At 41.6% G+C, this 15,349-nt stretch overlaps 1 long non-coding RNA gene across 1 annotated transcript; it reads left to right on the forward strand.

The window, feature by feature from the left end:
- Nucleotides 1-1,250: 1,250 nt before the first annotated feature.
- LOC119026598 lies at nucleotides 1,251-2,666 on the forward strand. The gene is made up of 2 exons (XR_005077180.1): nucleotides 1,251-1,368; nucleotides 2,342-2,666. It is a non-coding gene; the product is annotated as an uncharacterized LOC119026598 (long non-coding RNA).
- The last annotated feature ends 12,683 nt before the right edge of the window (nucleotides 2,667-15,349 follow it).

A 15,349-nucleotide genomic window follows, 5' to 3' on the forward strand; every position in this document is an offset into this window, starting at 1 on the left:
AGCGTTGACGAGCATCCACACTGCTCAAAGCCCCTGTCTGTGGAGTCTCAACATTTCTGCGTTACCGACCCCACTCCACTGGCCATGACTCTGGGCAATTAGCGAACATTGCAACATTTTTCGCGAGGATTGTCTGGATTTCTCTACAAACAAAACCAATGCCTTCATAATAATCTATGATGCCACAAAAGCGTACGCATGGTGTCATTCATTGCACAAGAATTCTAGCTCTTGGGCTGCCCAACCTCTGAACTCCCTGTGGAGGAGTCTATAAAAACTGAATTCACCAACAGTATGAACATTAATTTAAATCCTAAATGCTTGACACCCCCAGCCATCATTATCCTCTGGACATTTCAGGTGCTCATTAAATTTGTTGCAGGAGGTATGGGGAGAATACAAACTAATGGGACGGTGCTGTAGGCAATCGTCTAAGTGACTTGTATGGGTGGGTCAAAACTTTTGATGTCACAAAAACACAAATCTATTTCAGTCACCTGTCGTGTGGTGCTACTTTGTCATACCGTACATTTTCTGGCCACCTGCGGCAGCTGCGTGTTGCCTGTACCTTTCTGTGAGGCTCGTGGATAATGCTAGGTTTTGCCATACAGTGTGCATGGTATATGGACACATTCAGTGAACACAGTATCTGGAAAAACAACACTTTCACCGCTCGGTGAAACTTTCTCATATTACCTGACAAAGAGTAAGTGATCTGAACAAAAATGGAGCAATCAACCAGAAAATGCATGAGCATTCCCTGCAACTGCTATCACCTCTTAATTCTTTCACACACAGAGAATATATTAATACTGCTCCCTGTACCGAGGGTGTTGTGAAAACAAGTATTCTAACATATGCAAAATAAAACATTAATTAACCTAATTATGATTTCATTAGCGCAACTTGTGTGAACTAGGTGTAACTTTGTGTGACATGTTTTGGTGATTTAATTTAGAACTTAAGTGCCTAACACCTGAAGTCTAATCATTAACAACTGGCAAAACATGCAATCTCAGGGTAAACATTTGTCTATACCTGTGGCAGTTTATTTTCCGGCAGGTATTGCATGCTTGCTGGTAGAGCCGACTCACGAGCAGAATCTACCTGGCGAAACTGCCCCAGGGGTGACAGACGGGCTTCCGGAGGAGACGACTACATGCATGAGCAGGCGATGGAAGCCTTCGCCGTGTCTGAGCTCTCGTGGTCTCCCACCAGCTAGATCTCACTGAGGCAACGGCTTGTGGAAGCTAGTGTTTAGCCTTAGCGCTAATAGCCCGGTGTACTGAGCCTTGGGAAATTAGCTGTGCACTGAAGCATGCTGCAAGAAGCTCGGAAGAACCACTGTCAGAGGAAGAGCAGTCACACGTAGGTCAAAGGAATCAATGTCCTTTAGGGATCCAGGGGCTGAGCTTGAGAGCACTGAACTCTCTCTAACCTTGGCCAGTGGCTACAGTGTAATTGCACAGGTGCAGTGATAGAGACAGGGTGAGAACTGGGGGTAAGGCTAAAGACAAGTTTGCGGGGGAGGTATGCGTGGTCGCAGGATGCCGTGGCTGATGTGAGAAGAGGAAGTCGTTTCTCCATTACAAAACCACATGAAAACAAACACCTGCTTTTTGAAGTCAGAAGCGCTGTTGCTGTTTTTTGTGAAATTATCAGAAAAGCAAGCATGAGCCTTTCTGATTTTCGGATGCATTTGATATTAATCACAGCATGGGTCAGCAGTGGCAGCTAGAAATCAAACATCACAAAATGTTACCTCTTTTTTGGAATAAGAAAAAAAAAAAAACAGTCACAGTACTTAATTTCAGTGACGGCACTGAATTGAAAACGTCCGAGTTTATCTCAACCCCCCTGGGAAGTATGTGCTTGTGAACTACAAAATCCTGTTTCATTTCTCTGATCATGATCAGAATATGAAATCATACTCAATAATATGAACTAAGAGGCAATGAATTGGGCCATCAGGCAAACTTGTGGAAACTAGTAGAATAATAATGTCTGCTCATCAAGCAAATGTCAAATTCTCTTTTCATACTATACACCTGGCAACATCTAAACTGCAGTTTCTGAATGGAGAAAATGTATTATTGCCCAAGAAACTCAAAATACAGATGTGTTCTAATTCTGAAATCAGCTTGAGGCTACTTGCTCCTTGCAAGCTCAGTGCAACAAGATAAAATCTCATATTTTATTGAAACAAAAAACTTTTTTTTTTAATTTATTAAACCTTTATTTGAAAGCTTGGCACCCCTTGATTTGACCCCAGTCGTGACATATTTGGTCATTGTAAGGTGTGTTTACTTTCCTGACAGTACCATGTTGTCTTCCATTATAGCTTGCACGCAAACAGCTGACAACTGTGCTGAACAAATGGCCAAAAGTCTGCTGAGTTTTCCCAGTCTGGTGTTGGTGAGCAATCCACTCCCAAAGCGGCCGACCCAGGCCTGGTTGGGCTCAGTCACCCGAAGAAACCCTCCGAGACTGCCTCCACTCAGCCAGAAAGCACCAGGGAGGCGACTGGGGCATAGACACATCAGTGGGACTGCAGCTCCCATAAGCCACTGGGGTCAGAGCGATCACAGCCGCAGACAGTAGTTGGGGGAGTGTTCACAGTTTGTGGATGGAGCTGATGGAAATTAAATATGATGTGGCAGAGGGGAGAGTTGCTCTCTTTTCATTGAGACAGACATACAGACAGGAAGTAGACACTGTACTTGAAGCTTGAGTGCACACTAGAGGGTTGGACATGTCCCAAGAAATCATAAACATTCAGTGTTTTCACTCAAGTCCACTCAAGGCGCAGTGGAAAAGCCCCTGGCGCGGCCCTCAGCACTGATAGTCTCCATTTTATTAAGAGTAACATAATCAGGGGCGACTCAACAAGGAATGATTTATAGATTTTTTTTCAATTTACATTTTTATCTCAGTTTTGCACTTTATTAAAACACGTATTTCATTCCATTGCCCCATCCCTTCACCACGAAACGCACATACTTTTTAGGCATGTCAGACTGTCACTCATAACAACATTCCATCATGGGCTCATTTCATTTATTTCAATGACGTTAACCCTTCAATTATAAATATGGGTAAAGCTGTCCATCTCTGAATACCACTTTTATTCTTTAGCAGCAGTGTCTCAAAAGTCAAGCATTACAGTAATGTATTTCTTTTAGCAGTAACGGAATAATATGACACGTTACTAATATATCTCAGTAATACATGACTACAGTTATGTCACATAAAATCCACTTTACTGTTCTATTGTAAGAATCCATCCACACTGTGCATGACTATATCAATATAGGCCATGCATTTTTTTTTTATTATAGATGAGCCTTCAAGTTCTTTGTGGAGTCCCTGTTTGACTGAAATGAGACATATTTCATAGGCCTAATCATGAATCCTAATCCTCTTACATTCTTGAATCACATATGCCCAAGCATTCCTTGTTCAGCGGACTTTGACAAAAAAGGACCAGAAAAAGAGTTTTTTTCTCAACTGTCATTATATAGGTCTATTGTAATATGTAATATATCAAACTTGGATCCTTTGTATTCCTGCTCATCACTGTGTCCAAGGTCATCGCTTTCTTTTATTAAAAAAGAGCTTAGCTATTTAATTATTCTATATAGGTTATTTGAGCATGTTGTTGTTGAGTAATATCTTATTTTAAAATAAAGGTAACCAGTAATATGTAATATATTGTTATATATGATACACTGTTTAACAGTGGTGGATGGTTTGCCTGATTTGTTACAGTCCGGAGGAGACCAGCTAGATGTCTCTCCTTGGTTACTTACTCAATTATTCATATTTCCCTCCAACTCCCAAACCGCATTCTACATCTCAAGGTAATTTAAATGTACTGCAAGGAGCTTTTTTCAAATTGTTATGTACTGGTCTCAGTTCATTACTGATATCTCCATATGAGCTCCATAAGCAAGCAAGACCATTAGCAAGCAGACCTGCTATATCTGTAAGGTTAGTCTTATGTCAGCTGATACTTCTGTATTGCCAGATGGCAACACAACTGCCAACAACAGCTCACAACAGCTTATACACCGATCAGGCATAACATTACAAGCACCTGCCTATTATTGTGTTGGTCCCACTTTTGCTGCCAACACAGCCCTTACCCATAGAGGCATGGACTCCACTAGACCCATGAAGGTGTGCTGTTGTATCTGGCACCAAGGTGTTAGCAGCAGAATCTTTGAAATCCTGTAAGTTGTGAGGTGGGACCTCCATGGATCTGACTTGTTTGTACAACACATCCCACAGATGCTCGAATGGTTTGAGATCTGGGAAATTTTGGAGGCCAAGTCAACACTTCAAACTCATTGTTGCGCTCCTCAAACCTTTCCTGAGCCATTTTTGCTTTGTGGCACATCGCATTATCCTGCTTAAAGGAACCTCTGCCAACAGGGAATACCATTTCCATTAAAAGGTGTACATGGTCTGCGACAATGCTTAGGTAGGTGGTAGGTGTGTAAGTAACATCCAAATGGACGGCAGGACCCAAGGTTTCCCAGTAGAACATTGCCCAAAGCATCGCACTGCCTCCAGCAGCTTGCCCTCTTCCCATGGCATATCCTGGTGCCATGTGGTAAGTGACACACATGCACCCGGCCATCCCATGTGATGTAAAGAAAACGTGTTTCATCAGACCAGGCTACCTTCTTCTATTGCTCACTGGTCCAGTTTATGATGCTCAGTTGCCCATTGTTGGCTCTGTCGGCAGTGGACACCCTGGGGCATCCTGACTGGTCTGCAGCTATGCAGCCCAATACGCAGCAAACTGCCATGCACTGTGCATTCTGACACCGTTCTTAATAAAGTTGCTATTCCCAAGCAGCTGAAACTATGGGTTTACATGTAATAGGTGTAGGAACAGCAAAACTGTTCCCTTTTTCTCACATTACCATATCACATGTGTTATGTAATATGTAGGAGCAAATAGATACATTACTTACATCCCCTCCATCCTGCAAGCAGCTGTGTGATTGAAATCTTTGTTTGTTAATTCCATTCCACTCGTAAGGAATCTCTGACAAAGTAATGATCACATTATGCATGTTAATTTTTACCGCACTAAAAGCTCCCAAAGATTCAGATGAGAATAATTGTGGTTAAAATTCAACATATCCAAGTTCAGAATGCTTGGAGAGCTCGTCACAGTTGGTTACTGAGCCATGATTAATGGTGAAATGAATAAGCGAGTTGTTTTTAATGTCTCTCCAAGACAGAAACTACCCCTTTACCTTGGCATCCAACCGTATAAAAAATGTTAATTTTCAGTCTGCAAAAAAGTTGATTAACTGAAAGTATTTTGTTTCTTTTAATTAACACATCTAGTGGCAGTAAAAGAAAAAAATACTTATAGATATAAAATAATAAAAGCGAGGAACAAAAAGAAAAGAACCCCGACAATCCCCCCATCGTCCCTGCGGCCGTTAATATTTTAAGTAGTCAGTATTCTTTTTGTTCCCATTGGCAACGGGGTTTCCCACCAATTCTGAATTGTAAGATGTAAGAATGTAAGATAGTGCTTTTATCAACAGCTATTGTGGGGTTGGACTAATCAGCACAGGCCTTCATCGTGGTGACAGGCTTACTTCTAGGAACCAAAAGTGTCTTACTGGGACACAATTAAGTAGACTCGAATTCATTGTGCTTCATCTTTAAACAGTTCATTCGGCATCGAATCACTGCAGCTCTTAAAATTAAATAAATATGCTAGTCAATTATGCTGATTTACTCTGTGAAGCGTCGGTTGTAATCTGTTTTTCGTCTTTTGAGATGTGATGTGAAGTTTAAACCCGGACCAGCCTATATATAGACAGACAGATACGTAGATGGATAGCGTTGAGAGGGAGATTCCAGTGTTTGTTTACTGACCTTGCACCTTGCCCATTTTAGACTCAATGGGTCTGGAATTAACCACATAACTTTCCTTTTATCAATCTATAATCGCCTCCCCACTGTTGTGCGAGCGTTACCTGGTCATCTGCCCTTTAGGCAGTCAATATTGCGGGGCGGAATTGTCCCAGCAGAATCAAACGTATTACCAATAACTCCCACAGTCAATATATATACTGATGTCCAGAGAGAACCCAGTGAAAATTGACCTCCCAAGAAAAAAATTTTTTGTGAAAGGACAGTATTGATTTATTAGAATAACTATTGTCCTACTCCCCCCCTCCCATTGCCACACACATATACCACAGAATGAAAGTGTTGGGGCATATATGCCCCGATGCATTGCAGGCATACACTTGTCATGCGCACACTCACTTTCTCAGGAAGCAGCACATCATAATTAGTTGTGCTGAGACCAAGACATTCTTCTGCTTACAGTAAATGCGCTAATTGCATGAGAAGCAGCGGGGTGGGTGGACGGTCTCGAGAGCATTCATATTGCATATTTCAGCCATGACCGCTGGGCTTTTCCTGTTGGAGAAGGACATTGTGTGAAAGGTCAATACTGTCTGAAGAAAGTGGAGCATGCTCAGTGCCTCGCTGGAAGATTTCTTTTTCTCTGCACTGGTTAGGAAGCTGCACTTTGCAATACATCTACCTGCCTATAACTGTTGTTGATTTGATATCTGTTCAGCTTTAACAACACTTCTGAGGCTAGAGGCTCTTGGGAAAATGCCTGAATCTCTCCTGGCATGTCAACGTCAGTGAGTGAATTAACCGTACAGCACTTGGCACCGTAGCGACATGAGTGAGTTCCCCCTCATGGTCTTAGCAATCAATTACATATTTTACCATCACTTCACATGAAACAAGCAGCACATATGTTTTAATGTCTCAATGGGAACCATTTACCAGAGACAGAAAACTAGACAGGCTCATTTGCTATGTGCATTGTTTTTGGCAGTGTGATTAATAAGCTGGAGCTATTGAGCTGGCATTGCTAACAAGAAGAGAGCAGAAAACAAGAAGTGGTTATTAATAACCACACGGTGAGGACTGCTAACGTTTTCTGAGACAGAAGTACTTTAATTTTGCAAAACTGCTTGTTAATAGAAGAATTTATTTTTGATAAGTGGCACATTCGACAAATAGCGCAACCTGGTTATGTCGGCCAGTCCTAGTTCCGTCTCTCTACGCCTTTCTTGTCCTTAGCTCAACCGAGAATTGGCAGAAAAAAAAGTGACCCCCATCATCAAGAAGCCCGCGCCATGCCAAATGTTAAGAAAACAGGTCAGAACGTTGTTAGCTCAGATCTCTGGGCAGATGGTAAAATCTGGGCGAGAGACAGGGATGACGAATGCTTTGCTCACCCAAAAGCAGCCTTTTAGATGCCCCTCAGAGGAACATTTAACCTGCATTTTTCCAGTGCAGCTGCTTTGCTGGCTCAGTTTTGAAGTTATTGATGTAAGGTTTACTTCCTGCGGAGCTATCGGTAAACTCTAACAAATGTCATTTGTCTCAATGACACACCATCTCAGAACAACTAAATTATGACAAAACACATCGTCTGACTTACATCACATGGTAACTGAACCTTAAAAAAAACACAGCCTTTTGTCATAACTGTGTTCGAATAGGCCTCACTGGCTGCATTCACCGAAAATACGTATGTGCCCACGACGGGGAAACCGAACTTCTTTGCTCAGTCAAGCACATCATGTGGATGTGTTTGCCTGTGGAGAAGAGAGAAAGCAACCCTCTTGTTATGATGACAGGAGTGGCATTGTCTGCAGCTGCCATTTCTACTGGTGACTCCCCTGCCTGAGCCCTGGCTTTGATTGACTGATGCAAATCTCATTTCCTTTTCCTTTTTTTGTGTGTGATAGAGCACAGGATTACCCGTGTCCTTCCACGCATTCATTGCCGATCAGCGCACTGGGACACTGTCATCTAAGTGTGAGTGTGTGTCTTTGTAGGTTTTTTTTTTTTCTTTTTCCTCCCATCTGGCCTTTGGATGATGAAACTGCTGCTCCTGTGTTCTGACACGAACTGTCCCTTCACATCAGGCCTCTGTGATGGAGACTGTCAGCGTGGCACGCTCGCATTTGTCCCTGACTCATAAATCCCCATACACACACATGTGCGCTTGTTCGCTCGCACACTCAAATACACACGTCACCTCTGGCTCACCAACAACCTCTTGTCTCTTTCTCTCTTACACACACGCGTTGCCCCACCCAGCTGTCAATCACAGCTCCTGAAAAAGTCGGATGAACAATCCCTGTGTGTGTGCTAGTTGACACCTCCGACAGACCTAAGAAAAAAAGGGACACACACGTAAATCCACGCAGTTACTGCAGAAGCACAATTACAATTATCTCCTGTCTCCATCCGCCTTTCAAATACAAACATCAGGCAGGCATTTGTATACAAACACTGTATATATATGCCTGCATACGGGTTCAATCACACATGCCTGGGCACTCTTCTCTTCTCCTTTTGATATGATACACGGCTCAGTCGTGAATACAGCTTGATTGAAGCTGTGTCTGCTCTCCAGCTAATGGCCGATAAAAGACCCTTTTATCGCCTGGCAGCTTGCTGCTTCAAACTTTCTCCTTTTCTCAGCAGCACTGTCTAAGAGGAGGAGCAGCGGCGGCATACAAGAAGAGGACAGGGAGAAGATGTGGTGTCAAAGCTTAATACATTAGTGGAGTTGAGCTACAGTTACACTGGTTTGGTCCAAAGGGGATGTGACAGACTTATATATAAAGAGAAAATTCTTTTTTTTTGTAAATGGGAGATAAGACAGCTCCATGGTTTCTGTATCAAAACAAGGGACTCGGGTTGCTGAAGCTTTCAGTCTCACGCTAGATACATGCTCACACAGGGCAGGCAAGGTTCATTTCCGATGTTGTCGCCAATTTAGCGTGCGACTAAGTAGAATGGTTTTCTTTATGCCATTCAAGACCCGGTGGCTCGAACTGCAACACAGAGCGCTCGGTTGTCACTCCCTCTCCGCATCTTTGCACCTTTCATGTGTGAACAGTGTGACAGCAGCACTTTCAGTCAACCAGGAAGAAGAGTAAAACATGCGAGAAGCCAACAGCGACTGGTGGTGCAGCATCCGTGCTCCATTCTCCCTTTTCTTTCTGCTCAGTTTTGTAATAAGATATTATTTAGAGGCAATTTGGCTTGGTAAGGTTAAGGAAAACATCGTGGATTTGATTGAAGTAACTTCATTACTTATGTATCTTCAGTTTAGTTATGTCTGCAGTGTAACTTAGCTACATAAAAAAGTTTAAATAGTGGTCTCCAAGTTTAAAGTCCTGTGCTTGTTTTACCCATGTTTTTCTGATGAGACAGTTACAGGCTGGTTTCTCTTTTAGAACTTCGGCAGATGGCGAGACACTCCAGGTAACTAATACATATCCCCAATTTCCCAATCAAAAACATACCCAGTTTATTATTACTCACATCAGTCACCCTCTAGTTTTATTAAATTGCTCATTAAGATATGCAAATGCAGCATTATCTAATTAAATATTTGATAATTTGCAGAACACATCCAGAAAAGTAATCCAAACATCACATAATGCCATATTCAAAAATCTTGTTTCATTTTGTTAACACAGGAGAATCAGGAAATACTGTCAACAGCCATAAAAAAAAGTCCTTGTTGCCATGTTTTTAGAAATACAATGTTCTAAAATATCAGGCTCTGAATGATATATGAACAAACTCCTCTGCAAAAATCTTCAGAATAAAGATTTTGACGGAAAAGCCTTTAAAGCTATGTATTGTGAGATGTTGTAAAATGCAGTGCAAAACAGTGGTGATTAGGGAACACATGCAACTGATGTCAACATGAAACTTGTTGATAAGTAAAAATAGGACAATTGTTATAGTTATTATGATCATTGTAATAAGTTCTGTAATATTTTATGTTTCAATATGGAGACTACAGTAGGTTATCATATCATATGTGCAGCAATTTCCATACATTTTCAGACATGCTATGGAGGCAGAATATCCAACATTCCTCTTTAACAACCAGTTCATCAAAATGACTACAAATACTGTAAGGAGGCATGCTGAGTGCTTCAGGATATCTGCTGCCTTTTGGAGAAATCAGCCTCTGAGACTCCTGGAGTCTGCAAAAGAAAACTGGAGGTCAGTGGAATTCCATTTGTGGTGCTGAAAACATTGAAAAATGCAATTTAAAAAAAAAAATCAATAGTGGTGTACTTAAACTATGCCTTATTTATGCGGGATGGTCCACAGAGCTTTTTTTTTTTTCGTGGAAAGTCGTCAGTTATCTTTACCTCACACGTTTTGCAATTAACTGCATTCAATCTGTTTTTCCTTAACAACTTGAAAAACGTAAAATTTTAATGTGATCACAGAGGCTTCACAGATAAAGTTTTAATTAGCGTCAAACGCTGTATGAATTCTAACCCGGCAACAGCACGAGAATAAATAGATCCAGCGGGCTGATGCGAGAGGAGAGAGCGAGAAGTGAAATCTCTGCCTATTGTACGTATCACCACCTCTCGTGTCCTGACACACTTCAGATGTCATCTGCTCCTCTGATCATGTTTCCTCATTAAACCCCAGCATGGGCCCCAAATGGAAGAGACACCAGGTTCAGGGTTCAGGATCTAAATTACGGCAGGTTCCTCCCATCCCTAACGTCTCACTCCTCCCTTTCGTTGACAGCCATGAATAAAATATTCTCTTTTCATCCAGGTTTTGTCAGCCATTTGATGTGCTGCGTTGCTTCACATTGGAAGACAAAGCAGTGAGCGAGCGCCAGCTTTGAGGTTTTTTTTTTTGGGAGCTCGTGTAAAACCCTGATGGATCGCTCCTTGTGGTGGCAAAAGCTTTAATCAGTGCTCCTCCAATGCGATGGGAACAAACAAACAGGAATGCATGTTTCTGTCCTCAATGCAGACTTGCCGCCAGTTCCCAGGGCTGCGGTGCATGGATGTCAACAAGATGGCTGCCATTTGAAGTGTGGGAAAATGTGACGGCTCGATTGTCTCACATGAGCACGCGCACACACACACACAGTACACTCCTCTCACTGACAGTCTGAGAGGTGTCACAGATACGAGTATGCAGCGGTGGCAGGATACAGAAGGCTTCTGCCCAACGTTCTTTCCATACATGAGTTCTATATAACTTTTAATGTGGGACGTACTGTATATTTGTCACTTTGTCTGTTAGTTCAACCTTTCATTGTGGCTCACACGCTGCGTGGCTGCTATTTGTCTGGATTGCGAGGAATCACCAAGATGAGTGATGTCAAAGCTTTAAAAGATGTTTAAAAGCAAGTGGCAGAGGTACCTGTTGGGAGATGGTGTCTGCCTGTCTACTTAGAATTGGGAGTCAAGTCTCCGACATGGAGGGTGGTGAAACCCCGGCTCTGTGATCTGGTATCTCCCCTTGAGTCAGACCCACAGAGACCCAGCGAGATGCTGTGATCATCCTCGACCCCCCTGTGTGCCAACCTCACAACTCTGATCTCACACACTCTTTTTTTTTGTCTAATTGCCACAAGTCTTCAGTAGTGAGATGCTGTGTTTGTACCTGTGATATTCAAAGATACCTTGTTATTGACATGAAAAAAAGGGAGGTAAGCACCTCCAGGAGCTGAACTCAAGTGTTTGAGTTTTTATAAGCAGGCCACTATCAGCCGCACGCTGATAGCTAATGGTTACACTGCTGTCGCTCAAGGTTTGTTTTATTGACTGACTGCCACAAAAAAAAAAAAAAGAAAAAGAAAAAAAAAACGTATTCCCCACTCAGCATCCCTAAATTGACAGGTCAAATGCTTTATTTTGATGCAGCAACCCAAAAAACTTGCAATTGTGAGTGTTAATTGGAAAAACGAAAGCCTTCAACGCGCTTTTTGAAGAGGTGACCTTTCAGATTTTGAGCAAGGATACCATCAGATGGGAAATGAAACAAGATATCGATTAAGAGGGAAAGTAGGAGATGATAGAAACGCAGACAGAGGCAGACGCACGGTTGAACATCCCTGAAAGGCCGCTTTTTTTTCAGCCTGGTAAGTAATATCTGCTACACGAGAGCTCTGTCAGTCAAAATGAGACTCCATGCGTATGTAAAGTGGGATCGTGGGAGTCGTCGTCTTTATTGCTAAACAACCCGCCACCGCCAGAGAAATCTACAGGACTTGGGGCAGAAATGTTCAAGGACAAGGAAGTGTTTTAGTCTTTCATTTATGTTACTTTTGGTAATGTTTCTCGACTTCCCTTCTCCCTCCCTGAAGCGAGAGGTGACACAATGAAAAAACACTGTTACCCCGAACAAAACACAGATTTCTCTGAACACTTGAAATAACGTAAGTACACGTCTCAACAAAATATCTATGGAAAGCTCTAGTCATTTTGGAACATTTTTAACGCAGACATTTTGCACATGTTATCTTTAAATCAGACGAACAAGACTAATCATGAGTAAGCTACTGTACGCCATAACGCAGTGATGAGGGACTTTATTTTGAGGGCTTAAGCATCAAATTATTAACATCTTTCGAGATCGTTTTGGGATATCATTATGACAGCTTTAACAGTGACGACACCACAAACACCCCGAGTCCTTAAGCGATAAAGTGGCTGAGAGAGAGAAAGAAAAAAATGTACATAGCGTCTGTCTAATGTCGCGTGAGCACATATCAGCCCTTCAGGCAGATCAATTTTCTGCCCGACCTCATCAGGTTTAAAGAGGTGAGACTCTGCTCTCAGTCCATTAAGCTCATTAGGAAAGGAGTGAGAAATGCGATGTGAGAAGGGAGTAATCTGAGACTGTAGACGTGTGATATCAGCTTCAAGAGCCCGCTCTCCCTATGTCCCTGCCGTTTCTCCGTCATCCATGTCCATGCTTACGACGCATAAATCTGTTAGTGTTACTGAGAGCATGTACAGTATTCCTTTCACTCAGCATGACAAGAGGTTACTCTCTGACCACAGTCACAGAAAAAGCAAGTAATTTGTATATTCTTTGTTTTCACTTACTCCACAAAAGCATTTTCTTGCTATTAATCAAAGACTTAAAGTCCTTTTCGATACCAGAGTGTCCCCTGGCAAAAAGGACTACAACTCTTGATAAGTATACACAGTATAGGAAAGAATACTCATATCTTTTTCTTGAGTAAAAGCATAATCCCACATGGCTGAAATTCTCACTTACAAGTACAGTCCTGCATTCAAAACCTTATTTAAGTAAAACATGGAAGAATTATGAGTAACATTTGCTAAACACTTGCAGTAAAAGTAGAAACTCAGCAGTAAAAAGTCAGTGTGTTCCTGTCTGATGTGTCTGGATAGATATTACTGCCATATTAATGTGTATGTTGCATTATACAGCTGTCGATGTTTAGCGTTAAGCTCATTAGAATTTGTTTATATACTGATGGGTAATAAATTACATGTACTTTGTATTTGTACTTGAGTTAACCAGAATGTTTATTTTTAAGATAGCTTATTTGCCCCCCAGGTACTTTTGCGCTAGAAAAGCTATTATATCATATATATCCTCTGGAAGAATGCTGGAACCTAAATCATAAAATATATAAATATGTTTTGTGATAATTATTTCAAAATAATTTAAAGCTATCACATCCAAAACTTAAATTCCTATCATCCTTTAGTCTTGGTTAGTTGTTTCTTTCTTTTTTTTTTTTTTTTTTTTAGCTTGGCCTTTGAAAAGTGGTGTTAACATTGTATTATAATTGCTATGTCTCTATCTTAACACTGCTGATTAAGGGATCGGAAATGCTGCGAACTGGCATGCAACCTAGTACTTACAGTGTTAACCACCAGCGTGGCACTGTTTGAGCTGTTTTTTTTTTTTGTTTTTTTTGGTCCTTCATGCAGAAACTCTCACAGTGGTCCTGCTGTAAATGCTGGGATAGTAACACAAACGCATTAAAAGGTGAAACGTAAGCTATTATGCTATGAGACAAAAATATCCTACAGAATCGGTTCTACTGTGGTACTTATCAGTAATTTCAGTCTGGAGAGATCGGCTTTCATAAACCCATTCCAGTCATAATAGGCATTTGTTTTCCTTTAAGGAGCAGGTGATACACACGATGGAAACTCTGCCCTTCAGATCACCAGCCCTTTACATAAGGAATAAACATTACAAATGTTTTTCTTTTCTTTTTTTTTCCAGTGTGTATTTGCTCGAATGTCATTAACATGTAAAGGAAATTAACAAAGCAAAGCAGATAATGGGAGAGATGAGACATATGGAAGCTGGTGGAGAAACAAGTGCATGGCAATTACAAACATCCCTTTGTGTTACCTAATTATGATTCAAGGTCATATACATTACATTGTGCAAACATAAGACATATTTACCAACTTTGAACTCGTGTTGCCGTCACAGCTGTAATTGAATATAATGCATTTTCTCAGTGTATTTCATTATGACAGCCATACTCTTTTCATCCATACACGTGCCAACATAATAAGTGAACTACCCCGAGACGCTCTGGGTCCAATTCATATGCTAAATAGGGAAATGATGGTAAAGAAAAGGTAATTAGAGAAGGAATGGAGGAAAGAGCAGGGGAGAGGCGGTGGAAATTAGAAAAGTGGAGGCACTGAAGCGGAGAGATTGAGGCATTTTAGAAAGAGCCAAATGCACAGACACACGACACACACACACACACACACACACACACACACGCACGCCAGACACATGCACACACCAGACAGAACAATAGCATCTCCAGGGTTGAGTCCCAGACAGATGTTCTCCTGCAAAGCAAATGCCAGCACACTCTGTAAAATTATTAATGAGGAGTCAAATGGTATTTCAAAATAACACATTATTACACCACCCAAATTGCCACCTTCGCATTTACCTGGAGTACCACACACACGCACATACACACACACTCACACACACACACACACTTATGCATAAAGTAAGACTCAGGCTCACACGGACTTGCTTGCAAACCAGAAAACACCTGATGGAAATGCCAGTTTTCATCTGGAAATCTAGTGAAAGTAAATTTTTAAAAAATGCCAGTCGTCTGCTGAAGTTCTGATAAGGATGCCGCCCCTCTCCAGACAGTCTGCTGCCTGGTGGCATTCTTTGGTTGCACGGAAGCATCAGCAGAGATAACAATATCCTCTCATGTTCCTCTACACATCAGGTGAGCCTGCCCCTCTATAGTCAGTTTGTCTTAACTCTCTTCATCGTGCGTAAAGTCTGTTTTACTTTTGCAGACAAATTAAACATTCCGTGGCTGGTCTTCCCAGAGTCAAACAAATCCTCTGGTGAATTAAGCACAAAAGTGTATCCACTGTGGATGAGAGGTCTAGCTTAAATACATGTCTGCGCAAAGAGTAATAAAGCTCCTCGAAGTTAAATTCAAGTA

The sequence above is a fragment of the Acanthopagrus latus genome, chromosome 10 (assembly GCF_904848185.1).
Source record: "Acanthopagrus latus isolate v.2019 chromosome 10, fAcaLat1.1, whole genome shotgun sequence".
Classification (NCBI taxonomy): Eukaryota; Metazoa; Chordata; class Actinopteri; order Spariformes; family Sparidae; genus Acanthopagrus; species Acanthopagrus latus.